The sequence below is a fragment of the Scyliorhinus canicula genome, chromosome 6, assembly GCF_902713615.1.
Source record: "Scyliorhinus canicula chromosome 6, sScyCan1.1, whole genome shotgun sequence".
In the NCBI taxonomy this organism is placed as follows: domain Eukaryota; kingdom Metazoa; phylum Chordata; class Chondrichthyes; order Carcharhiniformes; family Scyliorhinidae; genus Scyliorhinus; species Scyliorhinus canicula.
In genome coordinates, this window is record NC_052151.1 from 65,394,425 (window position 1) to 65,419,278 (window position 24,854).

Sequence of the window (24,854 nt, forward strand, 5' to 3'; positions counted from 1 at the left end):
ACAGGTCTGCCTGCCTGATTGAGGGTGGCGGCTAGGGCAACGTCTGATGCGTCGCTCTCCACTTGAAAGGGCAGCGTCTCGTCTACTGCGTGCATCCCGGCCTTGGCGATATCGGGTCTGATATGGGCGAAGGCCTGTTAAGCCTCAGACGTCAGGGGAAAATGGGTGGACTGTATGAGTGGGCGGGCCTTGTCCGAATAGTTTGGGACCCACTGGTCGTAGTATCAAAAGAACCCCAGGCAGCTATTGAGGGCCTTGGGGCAAAGGGGGAGGGGGAGCTCCATAAAGGGGCACATGCGGTCGGGATCAGGCCCCAGAACTCCGTTCTGGACCACATAGCCGAGGATGGCTAAGCGGTTCGTGCTGAACACGTACTTCTCCTTCTTGTAGGTGAGGTTTAGGAGAGTGGCGGTGTGGAGAAATTTGGCACGGTTGGCATCGTGGTCCTGCTGATCATGGCCACAGATGGTGACGTTGTTTAGGTACAGAAAGGTGGACCGCAAACCGTACCGGTCGACCATTTGGTCCATCTCCCTTTGGAAGACCGAGACCCCGTTGGTGACGCTGAAGGGAACCCCGAGGAAGTGATAGAGGCAACCGTCTGCCTCGAAGGCAGTGTATGGACTGTCCACTTTACGGATGGGGAGCTCGTGCTAGGCGGATTTGAGGTCTACCGTTGAGAAGACCCGGTACTGTGCAATCTGATTGACCATATCAGATATGCGTGGGAGGGGGTACGCGTCGAGCTGCGTGTACCGATTGATGGTCTGGCTGTCGTCCACGACCATCCTGTGTTTCTCTCCAGTTTTAACTACTACCACTTGGGCTCTCCAAGGGCTGTTGCTGGCCTCGATGATGCCTTCCCAAACCAGCCGCTGGACCTCGGACCTGATGAAGGTCCTGTCTTGGGTGCTGTACCGTCTGCTCCTGGTGGCGACGGGTTTGCAATCTGGGGTTAGATTTGCGAAGACGGAAGGTGGATCGGCCTTTAGGGTCGCGAGGCCGCACACAGTAAGGGGTGGTAGGGGCCCACCAAATGTCAGGATTCGGCTCTGGAGGTTACACTGTAGAATTCAGCGGCTTCCACCTCTACGTCCTCCCTAATCTCTGCGCTGCCCTCCTACTCGGCCTGGAGGTTACACTAGAAGTCCAGGCCGAGTAGGAGGGCAGCGCAGAGATTAGGGAGGACGTAGAGGTGGAAGCCGCTGAATTCCACGCCCTGGACCATGAGTGTGACCGTACAGTACCCCCGGATCGCCACGGAATTGGATCCGGAGGCCAGGGAGATTCTTTGATTGGCGGGTGTACCGCGAGGGCGCAGCGCCTTACCGTATCCGGGTGGATGAAGCTTGCGGTACTCCCGGAGTCCAGCAGGCAAGAGGTCACGTGTCCGTCGATCTTAACGCTGGTCGATGCGGTGGCCAGGTTGTGCGGATGAGACTGGTCGATGGTCACTGAGGCGAGTCGTGGTTGGTCGTCGTTGGTGTCGGATGATGGGGTGTCCAGGGGGCACGGGTCCTGGAATGCTGGTGGTGCCCATGTGCCATGGGAAGACAAGATGGCGGCGCCTGAAGATTTTGGGGAGGACAAAATGTCGGCGCCCATGGGCCGCATGTGGCGGGGGTCAAAAAAGATGGCGCATGGGGCGTACGTGTTGCACAGAGGGGATGATGGCAGCGCCCACTGGCCACGCGTGGTCTGAAGGGGAGAAAATGGCGGCGCCCACTGGCCGCACATGGTCCGTGGAGGTGAAGATGGCAGCGCCCATTGCCTGTAAACGAGGGGGGTGGGGGCGAAAGCGGCGACTGCGCAGGCCTGGCACACCGTGGCGAAATGCCCCTTCTTACCACAAGCCTTACAAAGGGAAGTGCGGGCCGGGCAGCGTTGGCGGGGATGTTTCTGCTGGCCGCAAAAGTAACATCGGGGACCCCGGGGTTCGCTGGCTGGCGTGTGGCGCAGGCGTATTGGCTGGGTAAGGCCCCCGTTGGGGCGGCCGCCTATGGGGTCCACAATGCGTAGGAGGGGTGGGCCGCGCGGCTGGGATGTAGGCCTGAACATTGCGCGAGGCAACCGTCATAGAGAGCGCTAGCTTCTTTATCTCTGCGAGATCGAGCGTGGCCCCTTCGAAAAGTCGTTGGCGTATGAGATCCGACCCAATCCCCGTAACAAAAGCGTCCCGCATAAGGAAGTTAGAATGTTCAGTGGCCGTAACGGCCTGACAGTCACAGTCCCAGACTAGCGGGATTAGGGCCCGCCAGAAGTCTTCTATGGACTCACCAGGGAGTTGAGAGGGAGTGGCGAATACGTGCCTGGCGAAGGGCGTATTCGTCTTCTGGGCGTAATTTTCTTTAAGTAGCGTCATGGCTTCGGCGTAGTTTGGCGCGTCCTGGATCAGTGGAAAAACGTTGGCGCTCAACCTTGAGTACAGTATCTGTATTTTCTGAGCCTCCGGAACAGGGCTTGGCGCCGAGTTGATGTACGTCTCGAAACAAGCTAGCCAGTGCTGAAAGTCCTTTTTAGCATCGCTTGATTGCGGATCCAGCTGCAGGCGATCCGGCTTGATACGGATGTCCGTCTTCTTAAAATCTTAGAGCAATAATTTGATGCACGATCAATTGCACAAAGACGAGATTTGGATACAACTGAGGCTTTATTGCTCTAAGATGTGTGGCCTCCAAACAGCAGCTGCCGAAATGGCTCCTGCACGGAGGACACACATATTTATACTCCGCCGACTGGACGGTGCCAGCAGGCAGGGACTACCGTCGTACCTGCAGTTCAGGTCCTACCATACATCACCTAACATAGGTGCAATAGTGGTTTACCACATGGTGGTACTACATTATTTATTCTCCAGTGCTCTGGGACCTCACCTGTAGCCAATGAGGACACAAAGATGTCAGTTAAGGCCCCAGCAATTTCTTCCCTTGCTTCCCTCAGTATTCTGGGGTAAATCCTATCAGGCCCAGGGAACTGATCTACCTTAATGTCTTTTAAAACACCCAATACCTCCTCCTTTTCATTTCAACATGACCCAGACTATCCAAACACCCTACCCAAGAATTATCTTCCACAAAGTCCTTTTCTTTGGTGAACACTGATGCAAAGTATTCATATCGTACCTTGCCCATTTCCTCTGGCTCAACACATAGATTCCCCCCACTGTTCTTAAGTGGTCCAATTCTTTCCCTGACCACCCTCTTGCTTTTTACATATCAATAAAAAGCTTTGGGATTCACTTTAATCCTACTTGCCAAGGACTTTTGATGACCCCTCCTAATTTCTCACTTAAGTACCTTTCTACTTTCTTTATACTCCTCAAGGGTTTTGACTATCCCCACCCTTCTAGACCGTACAAATGTCTCCTTTTTCTTTTTGACGAGGTTCACAATACCCCTCGTTATCCAATGCTCACCAAACGTCCCATACTTATCCTTCGTTCTCTCAGGAACGTTACTTTCCTCAATCCGAATCAACTGTCGCTTGAAAGACTCCCACATGTCCGAAGTTGATTTACCCTGTGACAGCCGAACCCAATCCAAATTCTTCAATTCCTGTCTAATGTTATCGTAATTTGCCTTTCCCCAGTTTAGCACCCATCCCTATCCAAAAGTACCCTAAAATTTACAGACTGTGTAATGTTCCCCTATTGAAACCTCAACCACCTGTCCACGCTCATTCCCCAATACCAGATCAAGGACTGCCCCTTCCTTAGTTGGAATATCTACACATTGCATCAAGAAACCTTCCTGGATACACCTTACAAACTCTGCTGCATCCAACCAGGTTCATTCAACTGGGAACACATGAAAAACCTAGAGGACGTACTATGTCGATTTGAGGCAGTCGGGGGCCTATGTTGGGAAAAGTGCGTGTTCCACGCGTAAGAGGTTGTCTAGTTAGACTGCAGGGTAGACATAAACAGTTTGCACCCAGTGGACGACAAGATACGGGCAATCCATTCTGTCTTGGGCATTATAAACTATTGCGGCAAGTTCATCTCAAATTTGACAACAGTGTTTGCCCCACTGCACCTGTTATTAAAGAAGGGCCAACATTGGTTTTGGGACCCGCCGCAGCAGATGGCCTTCGACAAAGTGAAACAGCAACTATCACCTTATCTACTGACTCATTTCAACCCGTCAAAACCTTTATTGTTAACATGCGATGCCTCGCCTTATGGCATTGGGGCAGTCCTGGCACACTGAAGGAACGACGGTACAGAGCGCGCCCATTGTGTTTGCTTCACACACCTTGGCGGTGGCAAAGCAAAATTACACTCAAATAGAGAAAGAAGGTTTGGCGTTGGCTTTTGGAGTGAAACAATGCCATCACTATGTCTATGGACATACATTCATGGCTTACAAAGACCATAAGCCCATATTGGGTTTGTTCAACGAGGATAGGGCAATCTTTCCATTGGCGCACGTCCACATTCAGCGTTGGGCTCTGCTCTTGGCAGCGTATGAATACATATTGGACCATCGCCCAGGAACGAAGATTCTGCACGCAGACGCCTTCAGTCGCCTTCCTTTGCCAACCAGCGCGCGGACACCACCAGCGTCAGACAAGGTAATCGGAACCCTACACTTTATGGACTCTTTACCTGTTACGCGGCCCAGGTGAAGGCATGGACCCAGACAGACTTGTTATTGCCCTGTGTCTGCCACATAGTGCTGTACGGGGCCCAGTATCACGCCCTCCCACAGGATTTACGTGCTTTTACCGCAAAAGTGGCCGAACCCAACATGTGGACGGCATCCTGCTGTGGGGTCCCCGGATGGTCATCTCTGAGCGGGGCCAGGGTGCAATTTTGCAAGACCTCCACACCGGGCATCTGAGAGTCTCTAAACTGTTGGCCTGAAACTATGTGTGGTGTCCTGGGATAGACACAGATATCAAGACGTTAGAAAAACAATGTACATAGAGACAAGAACACCAAAAGCTCCCTCCTGCAGCTCCACCCCATCCATGGTCCTGCCGTCATGTTGATTTTGCGGGCCTTTTTAAGGGGCAATTATCATGGATGCACATTCAAAACGGATGGATGGCCACCGAATGCCCACCACTACATGGGCCACCACCGAGCGGCTCAGGCAAACCTTTAGTATTCACCGGCTTCCCGAGGTATTGGTATCAGACAACGGTACTGCCTTTGCAAGTTCGCAATTCCCTGATTTTCGTAAATAAAAGTAGGTCCGTCATGAGTGAAACGGGCCTTACTACCCGCCATCAAACGGTTGGTCTGAGCGGGTAGAACAGACGTTTAAACTCAGGAAGTGGAAGCATACCTCGGGTTCCCCAGAAACCCTCCTTCCCCATTTCCTTTTTTACAGGACCACCCCACCACCGGAATGGCAGCAGCAGAACTTTTGATGGGACATCGGCTGCGCACACGGTTGAGCCGTGTTTTGCCGGACATCAGGGATGGCGACCTTCAGGAAGAAATCGAAACAAGATGAACCAGACCTATCGGGGAATCCTTAGTGGGTGACACGGTTTATGTGGAAAAGAAGAATCCTGGAATCGCTACAAGAAGTGAAGAAGGAGGCCATTCGGCCCATTGAATCTTCACCGACCCTCTGAAAGAGCACCCTAACCGAGGCCCAATCCCCCATTTGGCAACCCTTGTTTTAGGGGCAATTTAGCATATCCAAACCACCTAACCTGTACATCTTTGGACTACGGGAGGAAACCGGAGCACCCGGAGGAAATCCACGCAGACACGGGGAGAACATGCAAACTTCACACAGACAGTCACCCGTAGTCGGAATCGGGCCCAGGTCCCTAGCGCTGAGACAGCAATGCTAACCACTGTGACGTCCACAAGTCGCAGACAGAGCATTGTGAAAATGCAATCTCATAGTCCCTATGGCATCACCTGAGTAGGATCTACCTAGATGAGGGGGTGGAGCCACACCCTTAAATCAGGGGGCAGGGCCTCTGGGACTTAAATATCCCAGCCCAAGTGTGAGCAGGGCGCGGAGACTCTTCGGGGTGTAAGAGGTGTAAATATACAATTTAGGGGCAGCATGGTAGCATGGTGGTTAGCATAAATGCTTCAGAGCTCCAGGGTCCCAGGTTCGGTTCCCAGCTGGGTCACTGTCTGTGCGGAGTCTGCACGTCCTCCCCCTGTGTGCGTGGGTTTCCTCCGGGTGCTCCGGTTTCCTCCCACAGTCCAAAGATGTGCGGGTTAGGTGGATTGGCCAGGCTAAATTGCCCGTAGTGTCCTAAAAAGTAAGGTTAGGGGGGGGTTGTTGGGTTACGGGTATAGGGTGGATACGTGGGTTTGAGTAGGGTGATCATTGCTCGGCACAACATCGAGGGCCGAAGGGCCTGTTCTGTGCTGTACTGTTCTATGTTCTATACAAGTAAAATAAAGCAAAGTTTTTCTACAGTCGTCGCTTCCCAGAGGTCGCTTGCCTGAAACTTTATAGTCATTAATATATTTCATAACGACATATTAAAAATAGACATCTGTTGGGGGTCATACGATTTGAGTGCAGGAGCGGCTGCGTTTTCATGAGCTTCCACGCTACTCATCTTTGAATCCTTTTCTCTGATGGACATCACATAATTACTTTCCTTTGGTGTACATATCTTGTACTATAGCCCTATTGGCAATGAGGAGCCGAGTTAAGGCAAAAATATCTGGTTTGATTGAAGTGGTTGGGGTGGGGCGCGGCTTGCAGTGGTGGTTTTGCTGGTGAACGGGCCCTGCATCTCAGCGGTGTTGTCTGCATCGTGATGATGGCTGCCCTTGTAAACGATGTTATGGACAATTGTCTCGGCTCCGTGGCACAGAGTGTTGGTGCTCATTGTCATGAACTGCAAAATAAGAATAGTGGGAGCAGTGAAGAGAATCCTGTTGCTTGATGGGACAATCTTCATGGTGAAGGCTCGCCTCCGATCCTTGGAAATTGTGCTGCATGGTATGTCGTTTATCCTGGCTGTTTCAGAGAGTCGGGGCTGAATGGGTAGTGTTTGTGCACCCGGTCTTTTGAGAGGAGCAGGGGCAGGTTTCTGACCAGATTTGAGAATTGACTGCCATGCCCATTCTTTCATAATCTCAACTTGAAAGCCTGGGTTTTTGAGTTTGACAGCAAACATCATATCCGATCTTTGAGGCCTGGGGTTGCTGGGAGACCCTGACCACTGGTCTTGTGTTGTCTTGTCGTCAATGCTCGTCGAGGGGAGTTGTAGGCGGCTGGACAATCGCAGATGTTAAGGCACGGTAGCACAGTGGTTAGCATAGTTGCTTCACAGCTCCAGGGTCCCAAGTTCAATTCCTGGCTTGGGTCACTGTCTGTGAGGAGCCTGCACGTTCTCCCCGTGCCTGCGTAGGTTTCCACCGATGCTCCGGTTTCCTCCCACAGTCCAAAGATGTGCAGGTTAGGTGGATTGGCCATGATAAATTGCCCTTAGTGTCCAAAAAAGGTTAGTGGGGTTACTGGGTTACGGGGATAGTGTGGAGGTGTGGGTTTAGGTAGGGTGCTATTACCGTGGAACATTGGAGGGACCCTGAACGCTGTTCGATGATCATGACATGGCTTTGGTCTTTCCAAATTCCATAGATGGTGTTATTATCCTGCAGTTCATAAATAATCCTGAACTTTATTCCCTTGTGATTATGCCACTGATTTTATGTTGTTGTCTTTTTTTCCTGACAAGGCTGCATGATATATGAGCACAGAGGCAGGCTGTTATGAGTAAAATCATACTGAGTCGGTATGGTGACTTGGTGTTTGTGCTTAAGCTTGCCTTTTTAGTCTCTTATGTGCTGTAATCCTTGTATTTATAAAGTGGGAGCATATTGTAGTATCCCCCTATACTCGTTTTGATGAGTAGCTCCATGACTGAGTGGGTGGTTATTGTGCTGGTGTGTGGTGTGATTATCTATGTCTTCAATATAGATGAGGAAAGCTCCCGGTAGAACTATCTGTGTCATGTTTTTCTTTTTTCTTTTTGTTACTTTGGAGTTATGGAATCCGTGCTTATATCCTACGAAAGTCCGGACAGATCATGTATCCTGGAGAGTACCGGGTTCTTTGTCATTCCTCTTGGTGGTTGGCATCTCTGAAGTTGTTGGAGTAGGGGAGAAATGTGTAATGGCACACGCCTGGGTGTGGTTGTTTAAATTATGTTTGACTTGCCTTTTTCAATATTCGCTTGGCTGCATGGGTAGTGGTCGTTTGGTCGGGTACGTTGGGCCAGGGATAACCGTGTTTACCTGGGTCAGGCGGAGGGTCTGTTGGGTGGTGGAGTGAGTTTCCCGTCCCCTAGTTGTCTCCTTTTGGGGCTACTGGTCTGCCCCCCCCCTCTCTAAATGTTGCCCCATTGGGTTGTAGGCTTTGAATGAGAGTCTGAGTTTAGTGGATTGGCATTATTGGAGCCCGTCGGCTCGCGGGCAGGCTGAGTGGAGGAGATAGGTGCCCTCCGCCAAGTCGTCTTACATACTGATTTCCAGGTTGCACTCCTTTTTGATGCCGGGGCTCCTCTGGAGTTGCAATGTTTTGTCTCTGATGCAGCAACGCTGCTCTGTCCTGCTATCCTTTTTGTGATGGTGTACGGTGCTGGTCCTTGTCTAGTATCCTTTGGCTAATCCTGGTGTTCCTTTGGAAGCTCTTTTGGAGGCTTCTTTTCCTTACTTCGGTAGGTAGCATGCCGATGCAGGCCCTAATTTGGTCTATTTGTTGCAGGGGCTTTCCCTTACCATGTTGGGGGAGCGGGGGGGGGGGGGGGGGGGGGGGAATCTTACCTCTCTGAGACGCCTAGTTGATGGGTGTCTTGGTAATTCTTCCTCTCATTGTGGGTGGGGTCTCGTTGGTGGAGGACTGCTTGAATCCTATCGTGTTGACGGGGATAATGCACTGCCTCAGATGAGGTGAGAGAGGAGTGAGGTCAGGTGTGTAGTGAGTTCTGGCATAATGTGGGTATCCTTGGTTTTCTGACTCCTGTGTGCAGGGCCAGGACAGATCTTGTGCTGTGGCCGGTATCCTGTTGACCCCCTTGTGCTTGGGCGATCCCTTCTTGGGCAGGATGTCCTGAAAAGCTGAGTGAGGTTTCAAATGAACAGCTTTTTTCCCTTTTATTGAGGGGCGTGTGCCATGGGACCTTGTGCACATAGCTGTATCTACGTCCCTGTTATCCTGAGATCCTCTACTTTTTGTAATACTTTTCTTTATTTTGTCATTGTCTGTATGTTCTGAGGCATTGACTGATGTGTTATCTGAGTTGGTCTGACATCAACTGCAACTGGATGCAGTGAGACTCGAATCAGGCTTCCGACACAGGAGATGGTCCAACACTGTTTTATTGAACTTGCTTGTTGCTGTATATTATCTGCTGTGGGTTGACACTCTATTAATCTACACTGATAACCTCAGACTGGCTTGACCAGACTAGCTCTCTGTCACATGGAGAAGGTGCTCATGGCCTTGTGCACTCTAACTATCTCTGTAGCTGTATCCAGTGAGAAGACGGAGAGTCTCAATGCCTCATGTGTTTTATAGTGGTAGTGTCCTGTCTGGTGATTGGTTGTTCTGTGTCGTGTGTGTTCATTGGTTATCCTGTGTGTCATTCACTGCCTGTCTGAATCTCATTATATCCATGATTAGATATTATGATATTGACCGCATTGATTATATCCTGAACCAACTGCATGAATATTTGCTGGTCTTCTCTGTGTGATAGTGTGGATTGATGATCATTCTGTGCTGTGCCAGAGATGGGGATTTGTTGCGTCTGATGGCTATATGTAATATATCCTTTTAAGAACTATTGTTCTCAGAAGTTTTCTCAGTAACGTTTGTGTCCGTTATTTTTGGGTTCAAGAATCATTGACTGGTTCCTACAAAGGTGCAGACAGATTTTGTATCTGAAAAAGGGAGGCAAAGATGGGCTACTGATGCCTCTGGTGCGACTGGAGCTGGGGGAGATGTGTTCTGGCACGTGTCCAAGCATGATGCCAAGATTTTATCCTGGACTTTCATGGGCGGTGCGAGCACTTGCTGCATGGTAGGGTGTGTGCCATTTTACTATGTTTTCATGGCCATTTCCTACTCTCCCTTGATTTCCAGTATATCTATTGGTGCATACGGAGGCACCAAGCTTATCATGATTATACTAAATCATCTGTATTGTTGTTCACTTGTCCCCTTCTGCACTTATGTATGCTGAGCCATTTATGGGGTGCTGGACCAACCTTGAGGTTTTTGACGTTATTTGTCAAAATGGGAAAACTTCAATTAAAATAATAAACCTCTGGTGAACACCACTGTATGCTTCCCTTAACAACTGTTCACTACAACTCTCTGGTTTCTTTGATTAGTCAACACCATGTCCATGATGCCACTGTACCATAATTCCCATGATCTTTAAGGTTACTAGCAAGTGTATGGTGTGGTACTTTCCCACCTTGATAAAAATAACCACCAGACTGGTTAGGAATTGTGTTTTGGGACGGTTTGAACCACAGTCGATCCCCTGGTCGGTGCATGTAGCTGCTCTGGCAGGTTGGAAGCCGGTTGATCCCTGGTTGAAGGGCAGTTGCACTTCACTGGTTGAAAACCTGCTTAATCCCGGAAAGCAGGCAGTTGAACTCAGCCGGTTGAATGCCGGCTTATTCCAGGTTGTGAGCACTTGTCCTCCATCGAGTTGAAATGCTGTTGTTGCTGATTGCCAGCTCGTCTGCTTGTGGTTGGAGGCATTAATCCTAGGTTATTTCCTGGGGTGAGCATAACAAGCCGTGATTTACTTTATTTTTCCTCCTTTATCATATTTCCTCCCAAATTTACACCCAACAATAATCAGTAAACGAATCTAATGTCAATCCCCATATCAATAATAACGATCCCATCCTTCCACCAAACTTCAGACATTGGCCCGCATGTTAACATAAACAAATGACAAAAAGGAATCAGGAATCACGCATAGTCACCACTAACACATACAGTCCCCCTCCCCCCAACCCTCCCAACCCCCAACCCCCCTAATGTTTGATGCGATCCAATTCTCAAAAGTGCATAATGAATAACGCCCATTAATTGTAGAACCCCTCCATCCTTTCCCTCAGTTCAAATTTGACCTTTTGAAGCGTTAAGAATTCCAGCTGGTCCCCCCGCCACGCCAGGGCACAGGGTGGAGAGGTTGATCTCCTCCCTAACAAGATCCGCCTTCGGGCGATCAACGAGGCGAAGGCTACAACATCTGCCTCCGTGCCCGTTTCCAACCACGGCTGGTCCGACACCCCAAATATGGCCACCCGAGGGCCCGGGTCCAGTTTCACATGCACCAGCTTAGGACAGGACCAAAACATATGAACGTGGTTCGCAGGGCCTTCCCCACAACGTTCACACACATCTTCTACCCCCTCAAAGAGCCGGCACATCCTCACCCTTGTAAGGTGCGCTCTGTACACCACCTTCAGCTGTATCATTCTTCCAGCGGAGCGGGCAGAGAGGGGAGCGATTTTTGGAAGGGAGAGCTGGAAGGTAAGCTGAGTTTTGATTTTTTTTCCTAAATGTTTTATTCTCCATTTTCACATTTTCCTCCAAAATTCCCACCCCACCCCCAAACAGTAAACGGTAACAAATACAAAGTCAATCCCCTTAACAATAACAACGGTCCCATCCTCCCACCATCCCAAACAACGGCCCACCTGTCAATATATGCATCCAATAAAACAAACCCTCCCACGGTGGAAACAAAAAGCATAGGAGAAAAAGAAAAAAGGGGTCCGGGACCGCCCATGGTCACCATAGAGTCCAATCCCCCCCCCCCCCACACCCCCCCCCCCACCCCCCCACACACACACACACACACACACACACTCAACGCCATCCAACCTCTGAAAGAGTGCCATACATGATACCCAAGAGTTGTAACCCCCCCCCCCACCACCACTCCTTCCCAACTCCTCCCGTCCACTACCTCTTTAAAAACCCCTCCCCCAACCTCGGTTCCTTCCCCTCCAACTTTCCACCCCGGCTAGACCACTCGTACCCTGTTCTGCCAGGCTCCGATGGCCGCAGCCCCTCCCCCCACCTCACTCCCGTTCACTGGCCTGCTTAGATCGGCCAGCGTAGAGGCCCCCGCCCGGGTCCCTTTCCCCCTTGCCCGACCCTAGGAAAGCCCCAAAATCCCCATTTTAGCGCACAAACCCCGCATATCCACCTACACCCCAAAAAGCCTTCACTTTGAGTAAAAGTCCCATCACTTCCCTTGTCCAAATATATACAACACCGGCTCCTTTAGCCCATACACCCGCATGCAGTGAAACCAACAAACAGAAAATACAGTCATGAGGTTACATCGGCACATGGCCATTTCTCAATTTCTCAGTTCTGCCACAGTCCTTCTGCTTTCGCAAACTCCTCCGCTGCCTCCGCCGTTCCAAAATAAAAGTCCTCGAGCTTGTAAGTCACCCTCAGCTTTGCTGGATATACAATGCTGCACTGCACCTTGCTAATGTACAGTGCCCTCTTTCACCCGATTAAAAGCAGCCCACCTCCTCGCCAGCTCCACCGTAAAGTCCTGGTATACACGTATACCAGTTCCAACCCACTGCATCACCCGCTTCTGCTTGGCCCATCACAGGACCTTCTCCTTCACACTGTACCTACGGAAGCACAGAGTCACTACCCTTGGCGGCTCACTCGCCTTTGGTACAGGCCTCCACGACCGATGAGCCCGATCCAGTTCAAATCGGGAGGGATCCTCCCCCTCCCCCAATAGTTTCGCCAGCATCGCAGCAAAATACTCAGTCGGCCTCGGCCCTTCAACTCCTTCGGACAGCCCCACAATCCTCAAATTCTGTCACCTGGATCTGATTTCCAGGTCTTCCATTTTTCCTTGCAGCTCCTTGTTAATCTCCAACACCTTCTGCATCTCCTTCCCCATCGAGGTAAGTTGATCACCGCGCTGCAATAATGTCTCCTCCACTTCCTTCAGCGCCTCCCCTTGCTCCCGCACCTCCGCCACTGCGTTCGCCACCGCCGTCGTCACCGGGGAAATCGCCTCCTCCACCAGCACACTCAAAACCTCCCTCATCTCCTTCCTCATTGTCTCCATGTATTTTGTAAACTGCCTTTCGAATTCCGCAGCCATTACCTTAGTTATTTCTTCAGCCGTAAGCAATGCGGCCTCCCCTGATGCTCCAGCCTCCATTTTCCTTGGTGACCCCGCGGTGACCTTTCTACTCCCCGACAAACTTTCAGCTGTTTTCACAGCCGTTTTCTTACTGGCCCTCGACATATCCCTTCCCTGTACTTTCTCCTGATCTTCACCGCCTGCGCTGCCCCTAGGACCGGGCGTCAATCCCCGACTATGCCGTTCCCGAACGGGAACCCTCCAACGCGCAGCTGCCTCCCGCCCGCCGTCACCGGAAGTCAGCTGCCACCGCTTCTTCAATGACCTTTGTGAGATCTTTTCACAGTTATTCCCTCTACTGCTAGAATTCAGCTTTCATAAAGGCCCTCAAGTCAGCTTGAGGCCTTTAAGCTCGCCCTTCCCCCGCCTGCATGCTGGAAGAGGCTTTTGTCTCTGCTGTAGCTTCAGCCAAACCTTTCACTGTTTCTACGGGTCTGGTAACCAAGAAACATACCATTCGTGGGGGAAAGTACTACTCCAACATTCACCTACGCCTTTTCATCAAAATTCCACCCCGTATTGCTTAAAAAAGAGCTCTTTTCTGTAACCTTGGGCAGAAGCTGCCTTGTGTGTGACCACTTAATCCATGGTGCACACCGGAGGCCAAGCCGCTGAGTTTTGATTTTTAACTTACTTTTTCGGAGTAGGAAACCTGAAGTTGGCCGTGGGGAGACCTGAGAAGGTTGTATTACCCAGTAAATTTGAACGGTGAGGAAACCCGAGACACTACACATGTAGTGTCTCCCACCCTCCCTCCTCCTCCAACCTAAAAAAAAAGACTCAGTGTTGTGAGCAGGTCAGCTATTTACTTTTTTTTTACGAGAGGTTGATGGCAGCTAGGGCAGTGGAATGTTCCTCCTGCAGAATGTTCGAGGTAATGGAGACCACCGGAGTGCAGCCATCTCCAGCTCCTCACAGACCGTGGGCTGGATTCTCCCCTACCCGGCGTGACGGGGGTCCCGGCGTAGGAGAGTGGCGCCAACCACTCCGTGGTCGGGCCTCCCCAAAGGTGGGGAATTCTCCGCACCTTTGGGGGCTAGCCCCGTGCCGGAGCGGTTGGCACCAGAAGACTGGCGCAAAAAACCGGCGCCAGCGGCCTTTCAGGCCCGCCGCCCGGCAGCGGGGCTGGCCGAAAGGCTTTCGCCGGTCGGCGCATGCGCCGGCGGTGACGTCAGCAGCCAGCTGCTACTGACGTCACCACCGGCGCATGCGCGATGTGGGTTTCTCTTCCGCTTCCGCCATGGCGGAGGCCGTGGCGGCCGAGGAGGAGAAAGAGTGCACCCAGGGCACTGGCCCGGAGTCTGAGCAGGGCGCCCCGATCGCGGGCCTGGCCACCGTGGGGGCACCCCCCGGGGTCCAATCGCCCCGCGCCCCCCCAGGACCTCGGGAGCCCGGTCGCGCCGCCGATCCCGCCGCCACCAGAGGTGGTTCAAACCTCAGCGGCGGGAGAGGCCTCCCAGCGGCGGGACTTCGGCCCATTTGGGCCGGAGAATCGCCACAGGGGCCTCGCCGATCGGAGTGGCGTGATTCCCGCCACCGCCACTTCCCGGGTGGCGGAGAATCTCTGCCACGGCGGGGGCGGGATTTTCGGTGGCCCCAGGCGATTCTCCGCCCCTGCTGGGGGTCGGGGAATTTTGCCCCGTGTTAGGGAACTGGAGCTGGAGCTGGATGAACTGAGGATCATTCGGGAAGCTGAGGGGGTGATAGATAGAAGCTACAGGGACATAGTTACACTTGAGAACAAAGGTAGCTGGGTAACAGTTAGAGGTGGGAAGAGGAGGAAGCAGTCAGTGCAGGGATCCCCTGTGGCTGTTCCTCTTAACAATAAGTATACTGCTTTGGATACTGTTGGGGGGAATTACCTAGCAGGGGTAGCTTGTAGTGACACAAGGTCCGGCTCTGGGGCTCAGAACGGAAGGGGGAGATTAGGAGAGCACTAATTATAGGCGACTCAATAGTTAGAGCTACAGACAGGCGGCTCTGTGGGCACTCTCGGATGGTTTGTTGCCTCCCGGGTTCCAGGGTCCATGACATCTTGGATCGTGTCTTTAGGAGGAGGATGAGCAGCCAGAAGTCGTGGTGCACATTGGTACCAACGACGTAGGTAGGAAAAGGGGTGTGGATGTAATAAACGAGTTTAGGGAGTTAGGCTGGAAGTTAAAAGCTAAGACAGACAGATTTGTCATCTCTGGTTTGTTGCCGGTGCCATGTGATAGTGAGGCTCGGCAGAGGGAGAGAGTGCAGTTGACACGTGGATGCAGGAATGGTGTAGGAGGAAGGGCTTTAGGTATTTGGATAACTGGAGCGCATTCTGGGGAAGGTGGGACCTGTACAAGCAGGAAGGGTTGTATCTGAACCAGAGGGGCATCAATATCCTGGGAGAGAGGTTTTCTAGTACTCTTCGGGAGGGTTTAAACTAATATGGCAGGGGAATGGGAATCGGATTTGTAGTCCAGCAACTAAGGTAGCCGATGTTCAGGATGCCAAAGCATGTACTGAGGCAGTGGGGAAGGTAACACTGACAAGGGAGAGTACTTGCAGGCACGGTGATGGGTTGAAGTGTGTATACTTTAACGCAAGAAGCATCAGGAATAAGGTGGGTGAACGTAAGGCATGGATCGGTACTTGGGACTACGATGTGGTGGCCATCACGGAAACTTGGATAGAAGAGGGGCAGAAAAGGTTAAGACCATAAGACCATAAGACATAGGAGTGGAAGTAAGGCCATTCGGCCCATCGAGTCCACTCCGCCATTCAATCATGGCTGATGGGCATTTCAACTCCACCTCCCAGCATTCTCCCCATAGCCCTTAATTCCTCGCGACATCAAGAATTTATCTATCTCTGCCTTGAAGCCATTTAGCGTCCCGGCCTCCACTGCACTCTGCGGCAATGAATTCCACAGGCCCACCACTCTCTGGCTGAAGAAATGTCTCCGCATTTCTGTTTTGAATTTACCCCCTCTAATTCTAAGGCTGTGCCCACGGGTCCTCGACTCCTCGCCTAACGGAAACAGTTTCTTTGCGTCCATCCTTTCTAAGCCATGTATTATCTTGTAAGTTTCTATTAGATCTCCCCTTAACCTTCTGAACTCCAATGAATACAATCCTAGGAACGCCAGCCGTTCCTCATATGCTAGACCCGCCATTCCAGGGATCATCCGTGTGAATCTCCGCTGGACACGCTCCAGTGCCAGTATGTCCTTCCTGAGATGTGGGGCCCAAAACTGGACACAGTACTCCAAATGGGGCCTAACCAGAGCCTTATAAAGGCTCAGTAGCACATCGCTGCTTTTATATTCCAACCCTCTTGAGATAAATGACAACATAGCATTCGCTTTCTTAATCACGGATTCAACCTGCATGTTTACCTTTAGGGAATCCTCGACTAGCACTCCCAGATCCCTTTGTACTTTGGCATTATGAATTTTCTCACCGTTTAGAAAGTAGTCTATGCTTGGATTCTTTTTTCCAAAGTGCAAGACCTCACATTTTCTCACGTTGAAATGCATCAGCCATTTCCTGCACCACTCTCCCAAACTGTCTAGATCCTTCTGCAGCCTCCCCACTTCCTCAGCACTACCTGCCTGACCACCTAACTTCGTATCATCAGCAAACTTCGCTAGAATGCCCCCAGTCCCTTCATCCAGATCATTAATATATATGGTGAACAGCTGCGGCCCCAACACTGAACCCTGTGGGACACCGCTGGTCACCGGCTGCCATTCCGAAAAAGAACCTTTTATCCCAACTCTCTGCCTTCTGTCAGACAGCCAATCCTCAACCCATGCCAGTAGCTCACCTCGAACACCATGGGCCCTCACCTTACTCAGCAGCCTCCTGTGTGGCACCTTATCAAAGGCCTTTTGGAAATCCAGATAGACCACATCCACTGGGTTTCCCTGGTCTAACCTACTTAGGTTGTTGGAGGTTCCATGTTATAGATGTTTCAATAAGATTAGGGAGGATGGTAAAAGAGGTGGGGGGTGGCATTGTTAATTAGAGATAGTATAACAGCTGCAGAAAGGCAGTTCGAAGAGGATTTGCCTACTGAGGTAGTATGGGTTGAAGTCAGAAATAGGAAAGGAGCAGTCACCTTGTTGGGAGTTTTCTGTAGGCCCCCAATAGCAACAGAGATGTGGAGGAACAGATTGGGAAACAGATTTTGGAAAGGTGCAGAAGTCACAGGGTTGTAGTCATGGGTGACTTCACAAATATTGAGTGGAAACTCTTTAGATCAAATAGTTTGGATGGGGTGGTGTTTGTGCAGTGTGTCCAGGAAGCTTTTCTAACACAGTATATATATTGTCTGACCAGAGGGGAGGCCATATTGGATTTGGTACTTGGTAATGAACCTGGGCAAGTGATAGATTTGTTAGTGGGGGAGCAATTTGGAGATAGTGACCATAATTCTGTGACTTTCACTTAGTAATGGAGAGGAATAGGTGCGTGCAACAGGGCAAGGTTTACAATTGGGGGAAGGGTAAATACGATGCTGTCAGACAAGAACTGAAGTGCATAACTTGGGGACATAGGCTGTCAGGGAAGGACACAATTGAAATGTGGAACTTGTTCAAGGAACAGATACTACGTGTCCTTGATAGGTATGTCCCTGTCAGGCAGGGAAGAGATGGTCGAGTGAGGGAACCATGGTTGACAAGAGAGGTTGAATGTCTTGTTAAGAGGAAGAAGGAGACTTATGTAAGGCTGAGGAAACAAGGTTCAGACAGGGCGCTGGAGGGATACAAGATAGCCAGGAGGGAACTGAAGAAATGGATTAGGAGAGCTAAGAGAGGGCATGAAAAATCTTTGGCGGGTAGGATCAAGGAAAACCCCAAGGCCTTTTACACATGTGAGAAATATGAGAATGACTAGAGCGAGGGTGGGTCTGATCAAGGACAGTAGCGGGAGGTTGTGTATGAGTCTTAAGAGATAGGAGAGGTTTTGAACGAGTACTTTTCTTCAGTATTGTTGGAGAGGACAGTGTGAAACAGACTGGTAAGCCCGAGGAGATATTTGTTAGGAAGGAAGATGTGTTGGGCAATTTGAAAAACTTGAGGATAGACATGTCCCCCGGGCCTGACGGGATATATCCAAGGATTCTATGGGAATCAAGAGATGAAATTGAAGAGCCGTTGGCAATGATCTTTTCGGCCTCACTGTCAACAGGGGTGGTACCAGGGGACTGTAGAGTGGCGAATGTCGTGCCCCTGTTCAAAAAAGGGAATAGGGATAATCCTGGGAATTACAGGCCCGTTAGTCTTACTTCGGTGGTAGGCAAAGTAATGTAAAGGGTACTGAGGGATAGGATTTCCGAGCACCTGGAAAGACACTGCTTGATTAGGGATAGTCAGCATGTATTTTTGAGGGGGAGGTCTTGCCTCACAAGTCTTATTGAATTCTTTGAGGAGGTGACCAAGCACGTGGATGAAGGTAAAGCAGTGGATGTAGTATACATGGATTTTAGTAAGGCATTTGATAAGGTTCCCCATGGTAGGATTATGCAGAAAGTAAGGAGGCATGGGATAGTGGGGAATTTGGCCAGTTGGATAACAAACTGGCTAACCGATAGAAGACAGAGAGTGGTGGTGGATGGCAAATATTCAGCCTGGAGCCCAGTTATCAGTGGCGTACTGCAGGGATCAGTTCTGGGTCCTCTGCTGTTTGTGATTTTCATTAATGACTTGGATGAGGGAGTTGAAGGGTGGGTCAGTAAATTTGCAGACGATACGAAGATTGGTGGAGTTGTGGATAGTGAGGAGGGCTGTTGTCGACTGCAAAGAGACGTAGATAGGATGCAGAGCTGGGCTGACGAGTGGCAGATGGAGTTTAACTCTGAAAAGTGTGAGGTTGTCCATTTTGGAAGGACAAATATGAATGCGGAATACAGGGTTAACGGTAGGGTTCTTGGCAATGTGAAGGAGCAGAGAGATCTTAGGGTCTATGTTCATAGATCTTTGAAAGTTGCCACTCAAGTGAATAGAGCTGTGCAGAAGGCCTATGGTGTGCTAGGGTTCATTAGCAGAGGGATTGAATTTAAGAGCCGTGAGGTGATGATGCAGCTGTACAAAACCTTGGTCAGGCCACATTTGGAGTACTGTGTGCAGTTCTGGTCGCCTCAATTTAGGAAGGATGTGGAAGCTTTGGAAAAGGTGCAAAGGAGATTTACCAGGATGTTGCCTGGAATGGAGAGTAGGTCTTACGAGGAAAGGTTGAAGGTGCTAGGCCTTTTCTCATCAGAACGGAGAAGGATAGGGGTGACTTGATAGAGGTTTATAAGATGATCAGGGTAATAGATAGAGTAGACAGTCAGAGACTTTTTCCTCAGGTGGAACAAACCTTTACAAGGGGACATAAATTTAAGGTGAATGGTGGAAGATATAGGGGGGATGTCAGAGGTAGGTTCTTTGTGGGCAGCACGGTAGCATGGTGGTTAGCATAAATGCTTCACAGCTCCAGGGTCCCAGGTTCGATTCCCGGCTGGGTCACTGTCTGTGCGGAGTCTGCACGTCCTCCCCCTGTGTGCGTGGGTTTCCTCCGGGTGCTCCGGTTTCCTCCCATAGTCCAAAGATGTGCGGGTTAGGTGGATTGGCCATGCTAAATTGCCCGTAGTGTCCTAAAAAGTAAGGTTAAGTGGGGAGGGGGTTGTTGGGTTATGGGTATAGGGTGGATACGTGGGTCTGAGTAGGGTGATCGTGGCTCGGCACAACATAGAGGGCCGAAGGGCCTGTTCTGTGCTGTACTGTTCTATGTTCTATGTTCTATGTTTACCCAGAGAGTAGTGGGGGCATGGAATGCACTGCCTGTGGAAATAGTTGAGTCGGAAACATTAGGGATCTTCAAGCGGTTATTGGATAGGTACATGGATTACGGTAGAATGCTGGGGTGCAGATTGATTTGTTCTTAATCTAGGACAGAAGTTCGGCACAACATCGTGGGCCGAAGGGCCTGTTCTGTGCTGTATTTTCTATGTTCTATGTATCAGCCCAAACCTCGCACACGAGGTGGAGGCGTTCACCCTCTGGAGCACCTCACACCAGAACCCCTCCTCTATATCCTCTCCCAACTCTTCCTCCCATTTGCTTTGATCCCTTCTAGTGGTGCCTTCTCCTCCTCCTAAATAGCCTTGTAAACCGCCGACACAACCCCCTTCTCTAGTCCCCCTGTCGTCTGCACCTCCTCCAGCAATGTGGGAACCGGCTCTTCTGGGAAGCTCTGTATCTCCTTTCTGGCAAAGTCTCGAACCTATTGATCTAAATATGTATCTAAATATTTCCCCATGCTCCAGCCCATACTTCACTCCTAGCTCCTTCAATCCTCCAAACCAACTCCCAACAAATAAATCTTTTAGTGTTCTAATTCCTTTCTCCTCCCATCTCCGAAAATTTCCATCCCACTTCCCTGGCTCAAATCTATGGTTCCCCCGAATCAGCATTTCCCTCGGCCCTGCCCCCAACTGGAAGTGCTGGCGAAACTGTCTCCAACTTCTCAACGAAGCTATTATTACCGGACTCCCTGAGTGTCTCCCGGGAGCTGTCGGGAGCGGCGCTGTCGCTAGTGCCTTCAATCCCGACCCCTACACAAACTCTCCTCCATTCTGACCCATTGGGAGTCAGCCCCTCTGACCCAGCTCCGCACCTTCTCCACATTCACCGCCCAGTAATAATACATCAGGTTCGGAATACCCAAACCCCCTGCCTGCCTTCCCCTCTGTAGCAGCACCTTTCTAACTCTGGCCACTTTCTTTCCCCATATGAATGAGGTAATCATTCCTTCAATCTCTCTAAAAAATGTTTTTGGCAGGAAAATCGTCAGGCATTGAAAAATAAACAGGAATCGCGGGGCAGCACATTCATTTTAACCGCCTGTACCCGACCCGCCAGTGACAGAGGGAGACCATCCCACCTTGCCAGATCAGTTTTCACTCTCCCCACCAAACTAGAAATGTTGTACCTACAGAGGCCCCCGCAATCTCGGGGAACCTGTACCTCCAGATATCTAAAGTGAGCCCCAGCCCTACGGAATGGCAGCCCCCCCACCCCTGATCCCACCCCTGGATGAGACACAACAAAATATTCACTCTTGCCTAGATTTAATTTGTACCCTGAGAAAGACCCAAACACCCGAAGCAGCTCCAATATTCCCCCTATTGACACACTTGGTTCCGACACGTATAATAACAAGTCATCGGCATATAAGAACACCCTATGCTCTGTCACCCCCTGTACTATCCCTTTTCATACCCCCGAACCTCTTAATGCGATGGCCAATGGCTCAATCGCGAGTGCAAACAGCAGGGGGGACATAGGACATCCCTGCCTAGTCTCATGGTGGAGAGGAATGTATCTTGAGCTGATGTTGTTTGTGCGGACACTCACCCTTGGCTCTTTATATAGTCGCTTTACCCAGTTCACAAATCTGGGTCCAATTCCAAACCGCTCTAGAACTGCCATCATGTACCCCCATTTTACCCGGTCAAATGCTTTCTCAGCATCCAATGCCAGAACCACCTCTGTTTCCTTTCCTTCCGCCGGTGCCATAACAATACCCTCCTAATGTTCGAAAAGGGCTGCCTCCCTCTCACAAACCCTGTCTGATCTTCACCAATCACCTTCGGGAGGCACGCCTCTAGCCTACATGTCAGCACCTTCACCAATATCTTTGCGTCCACATTTAAAAGTGATATGGGCCTATACGACTCACATTCTGTCGGATCTTTATCTTTCTTAAGTAACAGGGAAATCGATGCCTTCCCCCAAGGTTTGTGGTAACACCTTCTTCCCTATCGCCGCTTCAAACATTCCCACCATCAGCGGTACCTTATTTTTGAATATTTTATAATATTCCACCGGAAACCCATCCGGTCCTGCCATCTTCCCCGACTGCATTCTCCCAATCGCATCTTTTATCTCCTGCTCCATTATCGCCCCTCTGATGTAGCCCTATCCCCCTCTCCTAACCTCGGGTACGCCAGCCCATCTAGAAATTCCTGCATCTCCCAGCCTCCCCCAGGTGGCTCTGACCTGTACAATCTCTCATAGAATTCCTTAAAAACCTTGTTAATCTGATCTGGAGCTACCACCAACTTCCCTGCCCTGTCCCACACCTGGACGATTTTCCTTGCTGCAGCCTCTTTACGGAGCTGACCCGCCTTCTCTCCATGCTCGTAAACTGCCCCCCTTGCACACCTCAGTTGGTGTACCGCTTTTCTGGTAGATAGTCGGCCAAAGCTCGCCTGGAGTTCCTTCCTCTTTTCCAACTGCGCATCTTTTGCATACTTCCTGTCTACCTCCAGCATCACATTTATTACCCTCTGACGTTTCAACCTCTCCCCTTTGTCTAGCCTAGCCTTGAACGAGATCACCTCACCTCTCAACACCGCCTTTAAACCCTTCCAGACAACCGCCGTTGACACCTCACCCGTGCAGTTAAAACGTACATATTCCTCGATTACTTTTTCAATTTTGTCGCAAACCCTCGGCCCCCCAACAGTCCCGCATCTAGCTTCCACGCTGGTCTCTGTACCATCCCCTTCTCCAGTACCAAATCCACTCAATATGGAGCATGATCTGATATTGTAATTGCCGAGTACTCCAACCCTTTAACCCCAGCCAGCAGCGCCTTCCCCACCATGAAAAAGTAAATCCGCGAGTACACCTTATGAACTGCCGAGAAAAACAAGTACTCCCGCTCCCTTGGGTGCAGAAATCTCCAATGGTCCACCCCTCCCATTTCCACCATTAGCCCAGCCAGCGTCTTCACCCTCCCTGATGGGGCCAGCGAGCGCAGCCGTGACCTGTCCCAATTTTGGCTCCTGCACCAAGTTCCAGACCCCCCTCCCCACTATCGATTTGTGTGTGTCCAAGTCAGGGATGGCCCCACACACCTTCTTCGCGAATCCCACATCGTCCCAAGTGGGACCATATACACTTACCAGTGCCCCTGTCACAATCACGTACCCCTGATCTGCAACCACCTTTTCCACCTGGAACCGTACCCTTTTGCTGGCCATTACCGCTACCCCTCAAGCTCTTCCGTCAAATCCAGAATGAAACACCCGACTAACCCAGCCCTCTTTAAGTCTCACTTGGTCCTTCACACTCAGCTGAGTCTCCTGCAGCATTGCTACACCTGCCTTCAAACTTTTAAGATGTGCAAGCACCCTTGACCTCTTGACTGGGCCTCCCAGTCCCCTCACGTTCCACATGACTATCCTAACTGGGGGTCTCTCACCCCCCCCCCCCCTTCTTATCCACCATCATCATACCACCGGGCCCTGCCCCATGAGCCTGATCCGTCCCTTTCCATTACAAGCCGTGATATTATTAATAGTGGCTCCACCGTGCAGTGCTGCTTTGCTGTGTGTGATGGTGAAAATCCAGACGCTGACTGAGCTAAGCTTCAAGCTTACTGGGGGGAAAAAATGAATTAAATCATCATAACTGCTGCATGAATTCCTTTTTAAAAATAAATTTAGAGTACCCAACTTTTTTTCCCAATTAAGGGGCAATTTAGCATGACCAATCCATCTCCCCTGTACTTTTTGTATTATGGGGTGAGACCCATGCAGACACGGGGAGAATGTGCAAACTTCACACGGACAGTAACCCGGGGCCAGGATTGAACCTGGGTCCTTGGTGCCGTATGGCAGCAGTGCTAACCACTCTGCCTCCGTGCTGCCCCTAGGTATATGAATTCCTAATCACTCAGAAGACCCACCCCAAATGATCAAGTAGTCCTTTGATGTGCAAAATTGCAACTAAACTGTTGATCAAAAACTGAAAGTGACAGTAGCTGACTTCAAGCTTTAATTGTGAAGACATAAATTAAACAATGCAACTGAAAGAACTACGTTATTTACAAAATCAAATAACTTTTAAAAATTGATTAATGGGATGTGGGAGTCGCTGGGTAGTCCAGCATTTATTGCCCATCCATAATTGCCCTTGAGAAGAGCTGCAGTCTTTGTGGTGTAGATAATTATCCATGGCAGCTCTCAAATTACTAAACAAATTCCCCTCCCCCTTCCTCACCCAAATCTCAGCAGCAAAATTGTTTAAGAGAATTGTCGCTTTCAATATTACACAATACCTAAAAGTGGAGTTAAAAATCCAAATGTAGCAAGGTTTACAACTATAGTAAAAACTGTAAAAAGTTGCATGAATTAAATTCCCCCGGGTATTGACTTGTGCTGTGAGGTCTGTCCTTATTACAGGAATACTTGATCCTCTGGCAAATACATTACAAAGTTGGCGCAGGTCTAGTTACATTATTTTTAAGTCCATGATTAATTTTCTGTATGAATGTGTGAAGAAGTGAAAGTGGATCAAAAAAATAACACATGAAAATGAAGGTGCAGGAGAGAAGCAGCAAAAGAAGCTTTCGGGATGATTTTAACTCTGTGGAAACAGACTGGATAGTTGAAATCATTTCAAAGGACAATCCACTCTCTTCCTACTTTGTTCAGTGATACCCAGCACACAGAGTGTAAAGGCCAGTTGCTTGGATCTTTCTGAAAAGCAGAGCATTGACCTGCCCTTCTCCAGAAATGCTGTTGTAGACCCCTGGAGTCTCCTGCCATATTACCTGATGCCTATTGGACCAAGGACCACAGTTCTGGGTGTCACAGAACTTTCAGATAGCCGATGAAAGGACATGACCTGAACCCAGGCAGTGCAGCTTCTCCCACTCACTATTTCCTTCTCA